Genomic DNA, 18,601 nt, shown 5'->3' with positions numbered 1-18,601 from the left:
GCGGGCGGGCGGTTGGCGGTGAGGCGAGCGCGGTGGCCGTGCCTGTCAGGCCGCGTTAGTCACGGGGCGGCCGCTGCCGCCGAGGGGAGGTGAGCGGGAGCGGCCCGCCGCACCTGCGCGTCCTGCTGAAACGTCCCTCCCCGCGGTATGTATGGGATCCGGCTGCCCCCCCCCCCCCCCCGCCCCGCCGCTAACCCGGAGCGGTGCGCTCGTCCTGTCTGGCGATCCTGGAGTATGTGGGTTAATTTCGAGGTGTTGGCATGGCGCACGCTGAGAGGGAGCGCAGTCAGGTGGGCTCGCTGGTTGTGCGAGTTTCGTGCTAAGCCATCTCTTTATTAAAGAGAAGGTAAAAGGGCTACTCTCCGCAGTAAGAACACTTCTGCAACTGTTCAGGGGGAGGGATTACCTCACAGCACCTTTCTGCGCCGCTCTGATTCGCGTCCAGTGCCTCCCCATGGCCTCAGTGGTACTGCAAAAGCAATCAAGTGCGTTGAATTTCATCCCTTGAACCGTGCCTTCGGAAAGGCACGGCTTACCCCTTGGTCTTCTAGGGTTGCCTGGTCTTGATCCAGAGGGACTGCCACAGGCGAGAAATCCCCGACTGATGACGCTGGTTTAAAGGTGCACGCTTGGGCCATGAGGCATACCAATAGCAGGAACAGCCACTTCGTCTTGCATTTCTGATTCCAGTTATGGCAGGTCCTGTTATGTGGGTTGCAGGGGGGTCTTTTAGATGCTAAAACTTGATAGATGCTTCTGGCCACAAGTGTTCTGTTTTCTAATGTCTTCCCAGCGCAACAATCACAGAAGGAGTAGAAATGGTGTTATATGTTACAACAGAAGAAGATAAGCAAAACCAAGATCCAAATGCACTGGTCTGTCTTGGCAGAAAACATCTTGTAATTTGTTCTGTGCTTCAATATGCTGGAGACCTGTCCTGGAGCTCATCATGTTCAGCCTAATAGAGGCTGAAAAGTGGGATTAAAGTAGACTTGCTTGACCTGAGGCATGTAATCACCCTGCCTGCAGCCTGATGCCCAATACCCTGATGGTTGCACAGCTCTTTCCCTTTTGTGTGACCCAAACTTACCCATGATGCAACCAAAATGCAGGCATCTCCCATCATCCAATGGTGTGTCACTCACCTGATAGGAGTGCACATAAACATCAGGTAACAGACAGCAAGCTCTTCTCAGTTTGCAGATGGGTGTGTGCTGTGACCATAGATTTTGGCCTGTGACTACAGACATTTTGGTTGCCTAAAGACATGCATTCAGCTACGTGGCTGCAGAAGGACATACGGTGTGGTGACCTGTGGAAGTCATTCCCTAAAACCAATGCTAGGGCGTGGTGAGCTGAATGCTCAGGGCTTTACTGAACATTGTTGGTACCAGAGAAGATTTATGAGGAAATTGGGACTGGAAAACAGGAGGAAGTAGGTTGCTGACAGCCAGGGGACTGAAGGTCTCTACGGCCTCCCAAACGGGACAGTGGAAGCAAACAGCCCATGCTTTTTCATGGTGGAGTTTCATAAATTCACAGTCATGATTAGTATGAGAGGGCAGGTTTGACGTAGGACTTAGCTACTGAAGCAGGAGTGGGGAGCTGGTACCCTCAAGGAAGGAGGAAAACCCCTTACTGTTACATGTGAAGGAGCTGTCATTGAAATGATGTTTCTTGACTGTGGCAGGATATGGCAACAGAGGTAGGAGACAGCAGGGGAAGGCATGAGAGACGGCTTTTGTGAGGGAAGGGGAAGGCTTGTTGTGACTTGGGGTCCTCAAGGTGAATCTAATTTTCTTTAAAGGATGTTCTTTCACTGAGAGTCAGATGGAAGAATGTGAGAGCCCTTTTTGGGAACTGAGTCCATGTGCCTTTTCAGTCCTGTTGGCTTCTCCTTTCTTTTCCCTATTTGGAAAGCTGCTTGGAATAAAGATTAACTCACTACAGTCAGTGTGTTGTTTATGTATTGTATTTGTCCATTAATGCCACACTCAGATTTTCTGTGAGTTGCCTGCAAGGCTCAGGAAATAGTATTTTTTGTTGTTTTGATTTAACTTTCTCCCTGTGGTCCCTGGCAGTGTTACTTCTAGGATGACTTGGGGAAGTGTCACCTTCCTCTGAAATACCAGATCAGCATTAGAAAGAGATGAAAAGCTGGGCAGAGGTGTTCATGGTGGTCCTGCTCCTGACTCATGCATCTTGCTTACATGCTTGGAACTAATCTTAGGATCGGATTTGAGTTGAGAATAATTTTTTCTCTAACATGGGCCATTGCATCTTGGGCAAAAAATGGAAGGGGGAGGCATTCACTCTCCTCTGCAAGATGGAACGTGGTTCGCTTTGTAAAATAAACTTGGGTATTTGGGGGGCAGGAACTGCTGGAATTGACAGAGCCCTTGGCCTGGAGTAGTATAAACCTTAAGTTTGGTGGAGGGGGTGGGGGGAGTGTTAATATATGTGAGTGGAAGAGGGGAAGATGAATGGATCTTTCTGGACTTCACAGCTATGGCATAAACTTACTGGGACAGAAAGGAATGTGAAGAGTTCATCTGGTCCATCCTGTGATTTTACTACCACAAAGCAGGATCCAATCTCCCCATCTCTTTCCTGGTAAGTACCCAAATTATGCAAAGATCATCAGAGATGGAACTTTATAACCTCCCCAGGCATCTCTTCCAGTGCTCCACCTTCCTTAGCTTAGGACAGATCTCTGTTGCCTCCAATTAGAAACTCCTTAGGTGCAGTTTAACCCCATTACTTCTTGCCCTATCCATGTAGAGAACAGGTCATTCCCTTCTTTTTTACCATAGAATTTATGTATTTTGAAGACTGTCAGCATGTGTACCTTCAGTCTTCTCTTTTTAGGTAACCAATCTTAATCTGATCAATTTTTGACCGTGAGTAATTTTTTCTAGTTCTCTTCATGTGACCCTGGGAGACTGCAATCCCTGACCCCTCCTCGCTTTCAGTCCTACATACCTGTTCAAGAAAGGTCTGGAGAAAGAAGGCAAGTAGTGATGTCAACATTTCCTCATAGTTCTTTTTTTCTCCTAAACAACCATGGTGAATGAACAGAATTAATGGCAGATGAAATTCGCAGCCCCTAGGAAAGGAGTACACACTGCAGGGGAGGATGGATGGATGGATGGTGCTGAAGTGGTGACATCAGCTCAAAAGAGGGACATGGCGACAGCTGGCTGATAAACTGATGTATGCAGCTCCATTGAAGAAGAAGAACCAATCCCCAACAAACCCCCAATTTTAGGATGCTTAAGGAAAGGGGATACTGAATGATGAACAATGAAATGTTACTGTAAATGACACTCACTGGAAATTACTGTCTGTTCCAGCACCTCAGCTACGGAGTTTCACAAGGTGTACAAAGATTGCTGTTAAGGCTGAGTAAACTGAGGCATGGAGAAACTAGGAGGCAGGTGAGTAACCGAAGTTCAGACAAGGCAGAACTGGAAATCCCCTCCCAGTCCTGACACTGCTTCTTCCTGGCCAGTCTTCAGAAATCATTCCTGCTTCAGACTAGTGATACGTGATACTGTACGTTTTTCCTGTTAAGAACACATTTTGCAGAAGGGTCTATAAGCCTGTGTAGGATTCAGCTGAATTCAGGCTGCAAGATGGGGTCGGTTGCAGTCCTCTGCTTTAAAATATAATTGATAAAAATCTATTTTAAATGTTTTGGTCAGGACTAGTGAAGCTTTTCAATTTTTAAATGTGTTTTGTGTGGAAAATCCCTCTGTTAAATAATTAGCAAGTGCTCTAAGCATTACTGTGTATTTTATATTTCATCTGCCTGGAAGAAATGGACAGTTCTGTTGCTACCGATTAACCACAATTTACTTTGTGATATTCGTGACTGCTGGAAGACAGACTTCATAGTTTATTTCTTTTACATCTGATTATTCAAGGAATGGGGCTGGACAGAAGAAGGGTTTAACCACAACTTTTCTTCTATTCCTAGTCCCAGCAGACATTTGAGTTTACACAGAAAAAATCTGCACAGGCTGAAAATGTGAAAACCAGAGAGTGAGTGGTTCAACAGACAAAAGGATTGCAGTGCTGGATCTTATTTTCTTGGCTAGCATTTGCTCTGATGGTTTGTTTATTTTACCTTTGACATAGCCTTATTCCACATTTTAGTGTAAGTTTTTCTCAGGCGGCAAAAAAATCATTGCTGCAGCTGCTGTTGCATGAATTACTCTTGGGTACCAATGGACACTAATTGTGTTTAAAATGAAGAATTTGGCACAAAAACCTGTTCAGATTTAACCTTTTCCTCACAGAAATGGAGATATTAATGATTCTTTTTATGGAATGAAGGATAAGATCACCTTTTAATTCATTTTGATGATCAGGTCTTTGTTCCTGAGGCTCTTTGAACAGTAGGTTGTGTCAGAAGCGTGTCCTTGGCTCTGCTGTGGGCAATTCTGTACACCTCGGTGCTGTTAGCAGGCTATACCAGCAGGCCTTGGAAAGCAACACAGAATGGTAACTGTCGCATCTGTTTTCCTCGAAAGTTGTTTTGTGCTGTCTTCAAGACAAACTTTGAATTCTGAGATGTGTTTTAAGTCGTAGCACTGCAGTTGGCAGCACCACTCCTGAAAGAATAGAATGCTTCAATCTTCATGTGTGTTGGACCTAATAGCCCTCCTGGCAGTCAGCGGGAGGCTGTAGTATGCCAGAAAATGCAGACGTGGGCTCCTCAGCCTGAAGAAATTGCCCTAGATTAGAGAGTACAGACAAATATTGATTAGTCAAATGTGCCTACAACAAACAGAAATTCTCTTAGAGTATAAGCTAACTTCCAAGTTTTCTCCTCTGGTGTAGCACCAGTAGCTCAGAGCTCTAAGCAGTCCTCTGCTTAATTTCACAGCCGTTGCTTAGGTAGCTGATCCAGTTTGTTTTCTAAGCCTTGTTATACAGAAGGCCATTACCTGTGCACACTATCTCTACATGCACTGGAGCTCAGTTGTATATTTTGCCCACATCGGCTTCTTCCACAGTGTTGCCTGGTTAGCACTTGAAACAAGCATCTTGTGAAGCCTCTAGAAAAGTCTCTTCCAGCTGGCAGACTGGCCAGAGACAAACATGTAGGATGCTGGTGACTGTCTGGGATTATAAAGAGGATGGTTGCAAGAGTACTCAGTGGTCTGTTAAGGGCCAGATCCCTAGTCAGGCCAACGAGGATTGCAGGGAAAAGATCAAGGACTTGAATAAAATTAATTCTCCATTCTGGCAATCAAACTGGGGAAATGCGTGTTTTCTTGCAGCCCTGCTGAGGCTTGCAAAAGCTCTTCCATCTTCAAAACATTGCTGAGAATGATGCCAATGAAAATAACCTGCAGAAACATTTTTAACATTTATGCCACTCGTTTGGAATTTGAGTATGGTGAACTCTTGTGTGTTGAAGTGCAGGGAGCAGAATAGAACAGACCAATCTGTCTGTGAAGACTGGAGGGGCTATTTACCATCACTGAGATTTAGAGGATTTTTTAATGTTATTGATCAGTATGTCTAAAATGGTGTTGAACTGTAGCTTTCCTGTTGCGATAAAGCTGTATGACTAGTATTTTGATATTTTGTTTGTTAGAAGCTTGGGACCACATATCAAAAGGCAGGGGACACGAAAGAGGCCATAAGAATGTGTTCAAAATAGCACAAGGAGGGATTTTATGTAGTATTTCCTAGGTACAGTGTAAAATTTTACTCTGTTCTTTCATGAAACCTATCTATACATGTGTAACAGACTGTTTTTTTTAAGTATTGGCCTGTTCGGGCAACTACTCTTAGATTTGGGACAAAGTATAGTGTAATGTGATATCATGTTAGTAGGTAATACTAATCTTTGCATAATTTTCCATAAAGGGCAGGGAACTTGAGAGGAATGTCCTTTTACAACCCCATATAATGACGGGGGAAGCTTGTCAGCTGAATTTTCCAGTATGAGGATTATTTTTGTTTTTAAAAGTTAGCTCTCATATTTCAGCGTTGTCTTCCTTCTCCCCACAATCCCAAAGAACAGCCTATTCAATAGCTAGCATAAAATTTAAGTCCAGAGATGACTGTTACAGCAAATACCAGCATGACATTTAATATAAATTCTTGCCCAAAATATCTGCGATAAAGCCTAGATCCTATAGGTATGCATATGTATGTATTGGTATTAGAGTATGATCTAGGTGGGGTTTAAGCACCACGTTCCAAAAAAGCAAATCCACATAAACCACTCATCACCTCTTCATCATCTGAGCATATGCAGACACCTACCATCTTTGCGACACTGTTTTAATCCTATGTGGAGTGGCTTCATGAAGACAGCTGCATCTTTAGCATACATGGAGCTTACTGAGTTCAGCACAGAGCTGTCTCCAGTCAAGAATGCAAACCAGCAGAGATGGTCATTGTCCACCTCTTGCCTAATGGCCAGCCATTAGAGGACTTGCTGAGGAAATCAGACTTTTAGTGCCCTCAGACAACAATTCCCACTTACTAGATGAGAGATCTCACCTTAGTGGCATGAGTGGGATCATGACACCGCCTCTTCCATGGTTTTCAGAGTTGATTTATATTCTCTGCCATGCTTGCATGGGACTGTTTTCCTTTTTATAACCACTTAAAATGCTATATTCCTCTGGTTTCTGTGGAATTCCTGGTTTGGAGTAAGGAAAGGGATAATTTTAACAACTGAAATTGTGTCTGACTCCTGCGTAGATAGAATGAGGAGAATGTCTCTAGTGCTATTTCCTTAGGTCCTTAATTTCTGAGATAAAAAAATGTACATTGTGGCTCTGGTACACATACTCTCTGCCTCAATTTCTCTTGCATCCTTTGAATAATTATTCTGTTAGGAGTTGTAAGTCACGCAGTGCTTTTCCATTTATACAATTCAGCATGCAGGAGAAGTGCATATCAAATTTATGGGCTGAAATAGAATCATCAACCATTCACGAGGCAACACCTGCAAGAAGGAGCACCCACAGCTTCTTGTCCTGGGCAATACAGAACACTGAGCAGCTACTGAGTTAACTTGTCCTAACACAGAGCAAAAGCCCCTGGAGTGAATCCAGCATTACTTATCTGTTTAAGAGCTGTGTCCATGTGTTTGATTGGTGTCTTGTTTTGGTTTTGTTTTTCCAAGGGAATCATAACTCATTTGCACAAACAATCCCTAGTCCATAATGAATACACATACCAGGATTTATAACAGATAAATTAAAGGAGATGGGCTCATGAGACAGCAAAGCATGCAGTAGTAGAAAGGATAAGTACCCTTTTCATGCTGTCTGATAAGAATGATCACTTAGAGCAGAATATAATTTTAATTTCTAAGTTATCCAAAGACCGCATCAAAAAAGGAGAACAAAGAGAGAAAACAGGTATTTATGGGCACACTGGTGTCACAAGTGCCTTGGTATCCTGCTCTGGTACATTGCGTTCAACATCTGATAGGTTACACACAGCACCAAAGCGCATAGCATTTATAAAGATGTCATTAAAGAATGTGACAGCCTAGGCTGCAGGAGAAAATAAGAAAAACCATGATCCCACTTAACCATTTGCCTGAATGTTACATGACTTTTTTCAAGGTAGGAAAACCAAGGACTGTTAAGCAGAAACTGTGTCTGGTGGCAAGTCAGCTGCTGCTCAGAAAAAGGGGTGAAACTCTGTCTGGCGTCCTCAAAAAAATGAGAGTCAAGAAGTTGCAATCTGCTGCAGGGAGCTGAGGGCACATGTTATTCTTTAAATTAATTTAGGTAAATTTAATTTACCAGTAAATCAGCTATGATAAGATGTTGGAGAGAGATAACCATGCTGTAGGTGTGGGTGGAAATAATATGCACAGCAAAACAAACTGGTTGGGTATGTGGAGAAGCGTGTTGCTGGAAAATCTTGTGAGATACTTCGTACTAGCTGCTGTATCGTATATAAACTTGTGTCACGTGCTGTTGATCAGGCAGAATTCAAATGCTGAAGAGAGTCAGCTGTGTCAGAGTCTCTGGCTTTGTGTGATTGCCATACAGCCCAGTGTGAAACACTTAGTATCATCTTAACTTCTACTTTCTGCTGCTTATGACTATGTGGTGCTGTTTCATGGCAATTTTGAGGTTATTTGAAGGACTCTGGGGAAGGAAGTCTGAATGGCATACAGCATTGGAATGGACACAGCAACAGCTGGAGGATGCAAGAGGATTCATAGGGGAGGAAGAGAGCAGAGGGCAAGGGAGAGAAGCAGAAGTGAGCAAGCATGGAGTGCAGAGATGGAACAGAGGTGTACCATTATGGTATAGTTTAAGACCTTACCCAGGGATGCTAGGACCTGTGGGAAGCTGAAGAGTGTATCAGTGCTGTTTGCTTAGCATGGCAGACCTGCTTATCTAACTATTTTATCTGTAGTATTTCTAGAATACAAGTAATGTGCAAGCTGTACTGCAATGTGGAGACAAGCAATAAAGACAGTTCAGCTGCTGGGATTTGCAGATGCTCATGCCTGTGGTCCCTCATAATCTGGTATGTGGCTGGCAGGAGTGGAGGAAGCTTAGTAAAGAAGAGGAGAGCCATAGTACATTTGGTTCTGTGGTTCAGACAGCTATAGCTGTCAAACAATAGTGTTTCTTGTTTGGGAGTTAGCTTGGGTTAAAGCTCTTCAGACCTACTTGCCTGGGGCAAGCCTCCAGGCTGGAATGCTGTTAGGAATTTGCAGCTTAAAGCTCCTTGGCAGCAGTTGCCATTTTTCAGCTTTTGTGGCAGTGGAGCAGGTTCCTGGGAGTGGGAAGGCAAATCTCAGACGGTATTTGTGAGACAGCTGGGAGATGCGTGTAGGGATGGGGAGGAATCTGGGAGAAGCCAGCAGGGTGTAGTTGGTCAGTGGCAGACCTGGCAAGTAGGGGGAGGCTGTACTCAGTCTCTTTCCCTTCTTTAGACCTGCCCCCATCTCTTTCTCCCCAGGCGTGGCTCCTCATGTTCTTGGAGTTTCCAGCTTGTTTCCAAAGCCCACAGCTGTCTCCTCCTCACCTTATAGCTGTCTTCCTCTATCAACTCAATTCTGCCTAGAAAAAAAACCTCATGACTTTGCTGTAGCCTCTAACTATTCTCTGCTGAAAAGAAGAGGATGCTGGTATGACTCCTGTTACAAAGCAAAGAGGGGGCAGAAGGTGGGTTAGGATTATTTAGGCCAGAACAGCAGGTTCTATCTCCCAAGGCATAGGCAAAATCCCTTGCAGTCTTCAGCTGCCCCCACCTTGTCTTGACATACTGAGCTGACATCACTCAGGTAGTCACGCTGATGTCAAAGGCCCACAGTCTGACCTTCATTATGCTGCTATTTAGTTCTTAGGGATGTAATTTTTGTTAGGGAAAGCATGATCAGGCAAGTGTTGTAAAGAAAATATAATTGGTAGAAGTAGCGGAACTAACCTAGTACAAGAATATTTGCCCAGCGACTTGCTACACCCATCATCGAGCAACACTTTATAGTGAACCACCAACCAATAAAGATCAGCCAACCTGGATGGTGCTCTCCACTTCATAAAACTCATCTACCTCAGCCTGAAGGGCAGTAACACAGCCCTACCTTCAGGGACACCTGGTTGTGGAGGACCTTCAGGAACATCTGGGATCAAGCTTGCATAGCTGGAACCAGCACACTTAACACTCCTCCTCCTGACTACTGGCAACTGCCGGTCCTCTCAGCAAGGAAAGGGGAAGTAGAGATAACCACTCTTCTGTAATTTTGTAGTGTTCTTTGCATTATTAATCGCTCTTTCACAGAGGTAATGAATATCCATAATCCTTCACACATATCCAATTACTGCATAATAAGTAATGCGTGCATTTAGCTCATCCTGACCTAAACCACAAGATGCCGAAGTCTCTGGAGTCAGTTCAAGCCTGCCTTGTAGGTTTCTAAACCAGGATCAATTAATGGTAGGTATTTCCTGCACACTGTCTCCAAGCTCCTCTCCCAGTTTTTGCCCTTTCCCTTCAAAGTCTGGTTCCCAGTGCAGTGGTTGTCAGGAAGGGGTTGGATACATCAGGATCATAGCTCAGTGGGAAGAGACCTGATGGGCACAGTAGCCGCTTTTGTCTTTACACCTTTGAGCGTATGCAGAGGTTACATGTATGCAGCTTTGTGTCTAGCTTAAATGAGCAACTGAATTAATGCTAACTGAATGTGCATGGATGGAATAAAACATTTTTCTCTTCATTCCAGATCTGTTTTCTACCCAAATTAAAATCTTGGCCAGTTGACCTATCCACCTCATTGATAACATCCTCTTGTCTCCTAGCATAAATAAAACACAGCTCTATGTGTTTCTTGCAAGCTGTCCTGACTTAGATGACTAATCATCTCTTCATTCAGGTGTTGCCTTTGGTCTTCTCAGAGTCCTCATATCTATGCAGTGTGTAAAACTGGCTGATTCTTCCCCTAAGTTATCCCTAAAATAGTTCAATATTCTTGAACAATTGAAACTTACCTGGACTTCCTTCATCTTACAGCTTTATTAATGAAAGATCAGTTTCAGTGGTCTGAGAAGCCCTTTGTTCTCTCTCCTGGTTTTCAAGGAAGCTGGTTCCTATCTTTGCTCAGCCAATGCTTCCATACTGCTTTGCCTACCTGAGTTTCAACTCATGCTTCAGAGTGCTTTCTTCTTCGCTAGTCTTGAAGTCTGAGTAGTCCTTTACAAACATGCATGGTAGACCATTTTAAATGTTATCCTTCTTCCAGTCACTCTCCAAAACTGTCTGTCATGATAGGCACCAAAACATGGCCAGAATTTAGTTGCAGACATTCTGGGATTTACACTCACCATCATAGCCACTCCTTCATAAATAACCATCTCTCTCTCTGCATCCACCTCTCTTTTTCCTAAAAAATTAGATTGCAAAATCTTTGTAACCAAGAATGTTGTCATTTTGCTCTGTATTTAGGGAAGCATCTAATATGATTGGCTTATCATTCATGACTGGAATTCCTAGGTATTACAGAAATACAGTTTTTTTTTATTTTATTCATGTATTCATTTAAAAATAGCATGTCATTTTAGGGAGTATTTTAGGAGATCTTTGTGGAATATTCCTGAGAGAAGACACAAACTGTCAGTGATTCAGGATTCTATCCATCGCTCAAATTGCCATTGAGTCCTTCTTCTTACCTTGTTTGTAAAACCAATATTCAGCACTTCGATTGTTGATCTGGACCCTCACCACAAGACCATAAACTCAATCAACCTTCGCTGCAGGAATGCTGTGATACTAGGACAGAGCAGCTTCAAAACCTCAGCAAATGTGTATTCTTTTAGATACTTAAAGGAATAGAGTTTCTAAACTGTATAATCTCACCAGATTCTTGAAGGACACCATCTGGCTGTACCATCACAAAAATCCAAGTATGCCCTCACCCTCCCCCAAAATATGAGATTTTTTTGAAGCATAACTGTTGAATGTATTTTTACAATTAAAGAAATTTAACAATGTATTTGAAGATGAAAGAGCATCAACAAAACTAAGAAAGTGGATTGTGGGACTCCTCCCTAGAAATACTTGAAAATCCCAGAGCTGATGGAAATGTAGAATTTAGGCAGTGTTTGTCCTTTGTTCCCCCATCTCAGGAATACCATTCTTCCTGCACTAGGGACAAAAATCATAATGCAGATCTCTGGATGTACTGTGGGAGTAACAGGGCAGGATACAGAAATTAAATATTTACTTCTGACCAGGTCCCACTCTGTTTAGTGCTTTCCTGAATTAGGACCGTTACTAGCAGTAGATCTGATGATAAAGATGAGCTTTCTCATCAGAATTCTTTCTACTGAACTATGGCTTTCCAGTATCCTGCAAGTCCACAAGTCACAGCCCAAGTTCTAGCTGTGCTGCATCAGGGGCCTGGCTTATATTAACATCCCTAATAGATGAGAAAAGAGCTCAGTGTGTAGAGGAGTATGAGGCTCCATTAAAGCCTTATTGCATGTTACTGCACATTTAAGATGAGCTTCAACACTCTGTCATCTGGATGAGGTATGCTGCATCCCACCTGTGTATGGGCTTGTTTTGCCAATGAAAACACCTTTAATTCTTGTGTACTCTCATTATTGTCCATCAAAGAAATTTTGTTAGTATACTCAAAAGCGTTCCCTCTCTGCAAGGATCACCCACACTTCTATGTACATAATTTGAAAGTATAAATGGTTGCATACGTGTATTTAAAAGGATAGGTTTATACACACAGACCTATAAGAAAAGCAAATGACAGATGAACTGATATTTACAGATAGTCCTAGGCCAGTGATCAAAATGCAGAGCCCCTGTGTAGGCAGGTGGAAAGAGTAGTGTTTCTTTTCATAACCGAAACCACGGGAACATGAACCAAGTAGAATGAGACTTTTGCTTGAATGCCGTTTCTCTGTATCCATACAACCCCTGAAAGTTCTGCTAAGGTGAATTTCAGTTCTCATTATGGATTTCAGGAAGATGCAAAGAAAAAAAATTCCCATTCAAAATGTCTCGTCTGATCGTGCTTGAACTGGTAGTTGAATTGGCAGAGTTCTCACTTTTCTCTGCTATTGGATAAGTGTATTTCTTTTGACCTGTGATAGCAAAGGGAGACATTCTTTTTATGTGATGTTGCTGGTCAGAGGGGCTTCCCACACTCTCGGAGACCATCACTCCCTCTCCTTTCTCAACAGTATCATTAAATCTTATGCTGGCATGGATTTCTGTGGAAATCCCTCATGCACATAAATGAGTAAAACTAATGACAGCAAACTGCCTCAAGCTGAAGTATCAGGATGCAGTTTCACAGTTAGCCTAGGCTGCTCTCAGTCCGTTTTGCTGTATCCTTCCCCTGGGCCCCACACCTGCCAGCTGCACAAGTGGTTCTACAGTTACATACTCAGAGATCAGCCACCCGATTTGGCAAACCCAGCTGCTTTTGGAGAGGGGATAGTGTTTGTTTTCCGCTTAGGCAGGTCCCTTCTGTGACTGCACAGCCCCATGAGAGCCAGTTCCAACACACAGCAAGGGGGCAGGGGCAGGACAGAAGGATGTGTCGTATGGGGCAGAACATAAGGTTGTCCGTATCTTTAGCAGCAATGCAGATGACTTAAGTTGATAAAATCTCTCACTAAAAAAGATATTGGAACAGATTAATAAAAATGAATTGTGCAAATTGCCAGCACTTGATAGTATCTATTCTTGAATTCCAGTATAGTTAAAATACAAAATTGCTGTGTTGCTTTTTGTGATGTGCCACTTGAATTGGCCTGAGTAACAGAAGAATCAAAAGTAGAGGGGTTGGGATTTTTTTAAGGCTCTGCCATGTGTTTGGTAAGCATAAGCTAGTATGTCTGATTTCTGTACCAAGAAAATGCAGTAAAACTGTAACCAAAATTGGAACTAGTGTGTACAATAAGTGGGTAGAATAAGAAGGGTCAATATGGCTTTGTTAGAGGGAAGTTGTACTTCAAAAATCTATTAGAGTTCTTTGTGATGAGTGTATGAAACTGAACAAGGAGCTGAGAGGGAACCAGTTAGATTTTCAAAGTACTTTTGACCAGGTCCCTCAGTAAAGGCTCATAAAAAATTGAGTTTCTGATGAGGCAAGAGACAAAATCTTCTGTGGGTCAGTAACTGTTTAAAAGCTATGCGGCAATGGATAAAAATACAAGTTTTTTCACAACAGAGGTTTGTTACAATTTCACTGGTGCTGGTCTTTTATTAATAAGTGATGTCGAAAAGGTGAAGAATATGGTGGTGAGGTTTACTGATGACAGTAAGTTCTTTAGGGTACTAAAATCAAAAGCCAGCTGTAAAGTGTTGCAGAAGGACCCTATGAATAGCTGAATGAGAAAAGAGCTAACAAAATTAGGTTAAGTTAAGAAAATCCTAACTTTTCAATACAGGCTAATGGTTTCTAAACTAACATTACTACCATTGAAGAAAGGCCACAGAATCATTTTGGCCAGTTTGATTAAAATAGTCACAGTTGAAAGGCAAACCTCAAGGAAAGAAACTGAGAATAAATGGAAAACATTGGTGTAGCACTCTACTTTTCTCTTTCTCATATTTCTCTGGGTTACAAGGAAGAGCAAGAGGAATGATCAAAAGTGTGGAACTTTTCCATATGAGGAGATAGTGAATGAGAAGTAACCACGCTAAGATGTTTCTGTTTGGAGAAAGGGTCACTGAGAGGATACTGTGAAAGAAATCTATGAAAATGGCAACTGGTATTAGGGCAGATAGAGAGCAATCATGTATGGCTTCTCACAATAAGAGAACTGAATGGGAGTCTATAAAATTCTCATTTGGCAGGTTCAAAACTCAAGGAAGTAATTTTTCCCATAATGTAGAATTGAACGTAGAATACACATACTGTTATGGTAACAGAAATGGGAATGGGTTAAAAAAGGAGTTGGAGCAATCTGAGAGACAGGCCTATTGAAGACTATTGTACAGTGGCCTAGAAAGAAATCTCCAGCTTGGAATTATTGGGAGCTACAGGATATGCCCTGGAGAGAGTAAATTTATATGTCTAATGAGTTTTTCATAAGCACCCACAATTGGCCAGTGTGGGGAAGAGGGAACCAAGGTATGAAGACATTCGGTCTGCCCAAGTACAGACATTTTAACTTCTACTTTCCAAACAGAATAAATGACTTTAATGAGCCTTCTAATATCAACCACATAATGTGAGGTTAGCACAGGTAAAGGATATTTCAGATATTCCATTTAGCTCCATATTGCCTTGATAACAAAAATGAAATATCCAAAGGGCATTATTGGGCATCACTCAGTGGCATTGGTCATATGCCATGAATGCAACAAGCCTATATACGAGACCATAGCTCTTTCTACTGGTAAACACCATGCCATATGTTTTTATCAGGCACTAATTTGGGGGAGAATTAATCTTTATAAAGTTATTATGTTAGAGTGTCCTAGTTATGTCAAAGTATAGAGCTGGGGGCTTCTTCATTTATACAAATATTGCTGAACATTTCATTTCAGATTCTCAGTCTGATGGATAATAAAAAATGACTACCCACCAAACTTGTAGCATTAAATGGAGACTGTATTTTTGGCAGCTCATCAGAGGGGGATTAATATTAGTGGAATTGCTTTGTTTCTCAGCAATGCCTCCTTAAAAACAGGTTCCTCTGAACACGTATTTCTATTTTATTGAGAAAAGGAAATACGGTATTAGAAATCAATGTTTTTAAAGGGTAATTTAAAGAAATCTAATCTTGGCAGATGCTGAAATATTTTCAATTTAGAACAAATAGTATTTCTGTCATCCAGTCGGCTTTTTAAAATTAGACCATTACTCCTTGATAAGTTAATTACAAAACAGAAAAAGACTCAACCAATCTAAAAAAGCGTATTAATGAAAGTATAGAGCACACGTCTAAAAGCTGCTTTTACTGATTTATTGGTGAAATTCTACTTTTTATATGAAAAACCTTGTCTCCGACGTCTTAAATCATAGGAAAAAATGCTCAATTTTTCACCCAATCACAACTAATTTTTTATATTTGTACACTGATGGACTATTGTTTTTCTGTGCTACCATCCGTTATAAAAAGTGACAGCATCATAATTGAAATTATTTAAAATATGGTGCATTCGGATAATTCTTTACTTTGGTATAAATATGACCACATAAGAAAGGCTGCTACTGGAAATTGCTAAGATGAGCTACCGAAATGGAATTATTGCTCAGCAGGCCGTATTCCTCTGGGGGCAGGAAATTAAAAATATCAGAAATTCCTCTGAAATGCAAAAAAATAAGAGGAATGGAAGGAACATTTTTTGTTGTGTCTGAGGCCTGGTCATCTTTAGTCAAATCTTTATGCCGCAGGGCAGATACCCAGTATCAAATGCTGCAGAAGTTTCACACTGCACAGGCACTTAGGCTCCATGCAGATATGGGAAACATGGAATATGTTGCAACCATAAGTTGAAATGTCTCCAGGTCCATCAGCTGAATCCTGGTCTCACTGAAATCCCTGGCAAGTCTTTCAGACCAGTGAAGTCACAATTTTACCCAAAGGATTTTGGGTAAAAGCGAGGAAAACTCACCAAAAAATGCACTGGGTGATTAACTTTGTAATATCTGCCCACAGATGTCTCTGTAACTGTGCTGCATGGCTGCATTTTTTGCTTCTTACAGTAAGAACCAGCCAAAGCGTCCAGTGAGAATCCTTCCTGGTTAGTGCTGGGGTCTCAACTGTGCCTGAGCCAAAGTCGTGGCAGGTATCAGTCTAACAATTTAACGGTATGAATAGTGGCAAGCCAGAATCCAGACTAAATACCCTGCCCCTGATTAGTTTACCAGTATAGAAGTTATCCCACAGAGCCAACTGGTTTGGCAGTCTCTTGGGGAGCCTGTCACTTAGCAGTGTGTGCTGACTGGTAAACCCACTTCAACTAAAATACTATTTAGCCTCAAATAACCAGAATAAAATATAATGGAAGAGGACAAGGTTTTAAACCTTAACAAAAATATCAATACACATCTTTCTTACCCCAAAATGTTGTCCTAAAGTGAACAGGCGGGTTTAGCCTTTTCAGATACTGTACAGTTTCACAGAAGCGACACCCCCCATAACTCAAATTTGTTCTGTCTGCCATTTTTCTGCAGTCCCACACCAGTTGGCACACACAACGGAGGCTAATATCTCCTTATGACTGTTTAATTGCATACATAGTCCCGAAACAGCCCGCTGACAATTCATGGGGAATGATCTTAGCACAAGTCAATGTTTCATTTTCCTACCCATATTTCAGCAAAATGTATTTCAGCCCAATGTATTCATCTCTGAGGGCTGCCATACTGCACATCTTTCCCCCTTGACCATAGCCAGAACTAGACCATCATCTACATCAGGTTGCTGATTTTTCTTTCAACACTTACCATGGCTCAGCTGGCCAAGAAGTGGTCAGAGTTTCATGTAGACGAAGGTTGTGTGACCCCAACAAGAGCAAGCCAAGATCGTGATAATGGCAGCTGCTGCTCCTGCTCATTGTCTGTGTTACAGTTAGGATAGAGTAGAGTAGAGTAGAATAGACTAGACTAGACTAGAATAGAATAAAACAGAATAGATTATTTCAGTTGGAAGGGGCTTACAATGATCATCTAGTCTAACTGCCTGACCAATTCAGGGCTGACCAAAAGTTAAAGCATGTTATTAAGGGCATTATCCAAATGCCTCTTGAACACTGACAGGCTTGGGGCATCAACTGCCTCTCTAGGAAGCCTGTTCCAGTGTTTGACCACCCTCTCGGTAAAGAAATGCTTCCTAATGTCCAGTCTGAACCTCCCCTGGCTCAGCTTTGAACCATTCCCACACATCCTATCACTGGATACCAAGCTGTAGAGAGCAATGAGGTCGCCCGTCAGCCTCCTTTTCTCCAAGCTAGACAAGCCCAAATTCCTCAGCTGCTCCTCGTAGGACGTTCCTTCTAGCCCTGTCACCAGCTTTGTTGCCCTCCTCTGGACGCATTCGAGGACCTTCACATCCTTCTTAAATTGTGGGGCCCAGCACTGCACACAGTATTCAAGGTGAGGCCGCCCCAATGCTGAATACAGCGGGATAATCCCCTCTTTTGACCGTCTGGTTAGGCTGTGTTTGATGCACCCCCGGATGGGGTTTGCCCTCTTGGCTGCCAGGGCACACGGCTGACTCATATTGAGCCTGCTGTCGACCAGCACCCCCAGATCCCTTTCTGCAGGGCCGCTCTCCAGCCACTCCTCTCCCAATTTACACTTGTGCCCAGCATTACTCCGTCCTAGCTGCAGAGTCCAGCATTTGGACTTAAATTTTATCCCATTAATCATGGCCCAATGCTCCAATCTGTCTAGATCCCTCTGCAAGGCCTCCTGTCCCTCAAGAGAGTCAACAGCACCTCCTGGTTTGGTATCCTCAGCAAGCTTGCTAATGGCGCATTCAACTCCTGCATCCGGATCATTGATAAATATATTGAAGAGAACTGGCCCTAGAATTGAACCCTGAGGAACACCCTGGTGACTGGTTGGCAGCCAGATGTAGCCCCATTAACTGCAACCCTTTGACTGTACCTGGTGATGTCCAACACCAGGTAAAATCATAAGAAATTTTAAGGAAAAAATGTTTGCAGACAATTTCTATACTTCAGGAGAAAAAAGCACAGGATACAGTAAAAACCCCCAACCTTCAGTATATACTGTCCAGCGGTAATTTTAAGAACCCAGAACTTTTGAAAACACAGGTCATTTTTTAATTACATGTGAAGTCTCCTTTATACAAGGTTTTCCACATCAGTACTATCTCAGAAATAACAACCACCTATAAATTGCAGTATTGCTTACCTTCCTAAATGTGGAGCAAAATTTAGGCAGACACTAGGCCTTTGGCTGTATACCAGCGCCCACCCCCGCTTTTGATGAACAGCAATACAGGTACCACTGTAAAGTTTGTAACTTTATACTGTTAAATGAGAATAAGCAAGGGAAGCAATTATGTCCATTATCCAAAAGTTTACGAGTGCAGTGTCCAGCATCATCTCCAGATGTTTAGCCACATCTCGGTGGACACTGTAATGGGAGATC

General features: G+C 42.5%; 1 long non-coding RNA gene across 1 annotated transcript; it reads left to right on the top strand.

Annotated features, from left to right (window-relative positions):
• Positions 1-31: 31 nt before the first annotated feature.
• Positions 32-3,320, top strand: LOC128139245 (uncharacterized). Its single transcript, XR_008234288.1, has 3 exons — positions 32-145; positions 2,507-2,613; positions 2,919-3,320. It is a non-coding gene; the product is annotated as an uncharacterized LOC128139245 (long non-coding RNA).
• The last annotated feature ends 15,281 nt before the right edge of the window (positions 3,321-18,601 follow it).

This window comes from Harpia harpyja, chromosome 3 (assembly GCF_026419915.1).
Source record: "Harpia harpyja isolate bHarHar1 chromosome 3, bHarHar1 primary haplotype, whole genome shotgun sequence".
In the NCBI taxonomy this organism is placed as follows: domain Eukaryota; kingdom Metazoa; phylum Chordata; class Aves; order Accipitriformes; family Accipitridae; genus Harpia; species Harpia harpyja.
This window is presented reverse-complemented; position numbering and strand designations above follow the sequence as displayed.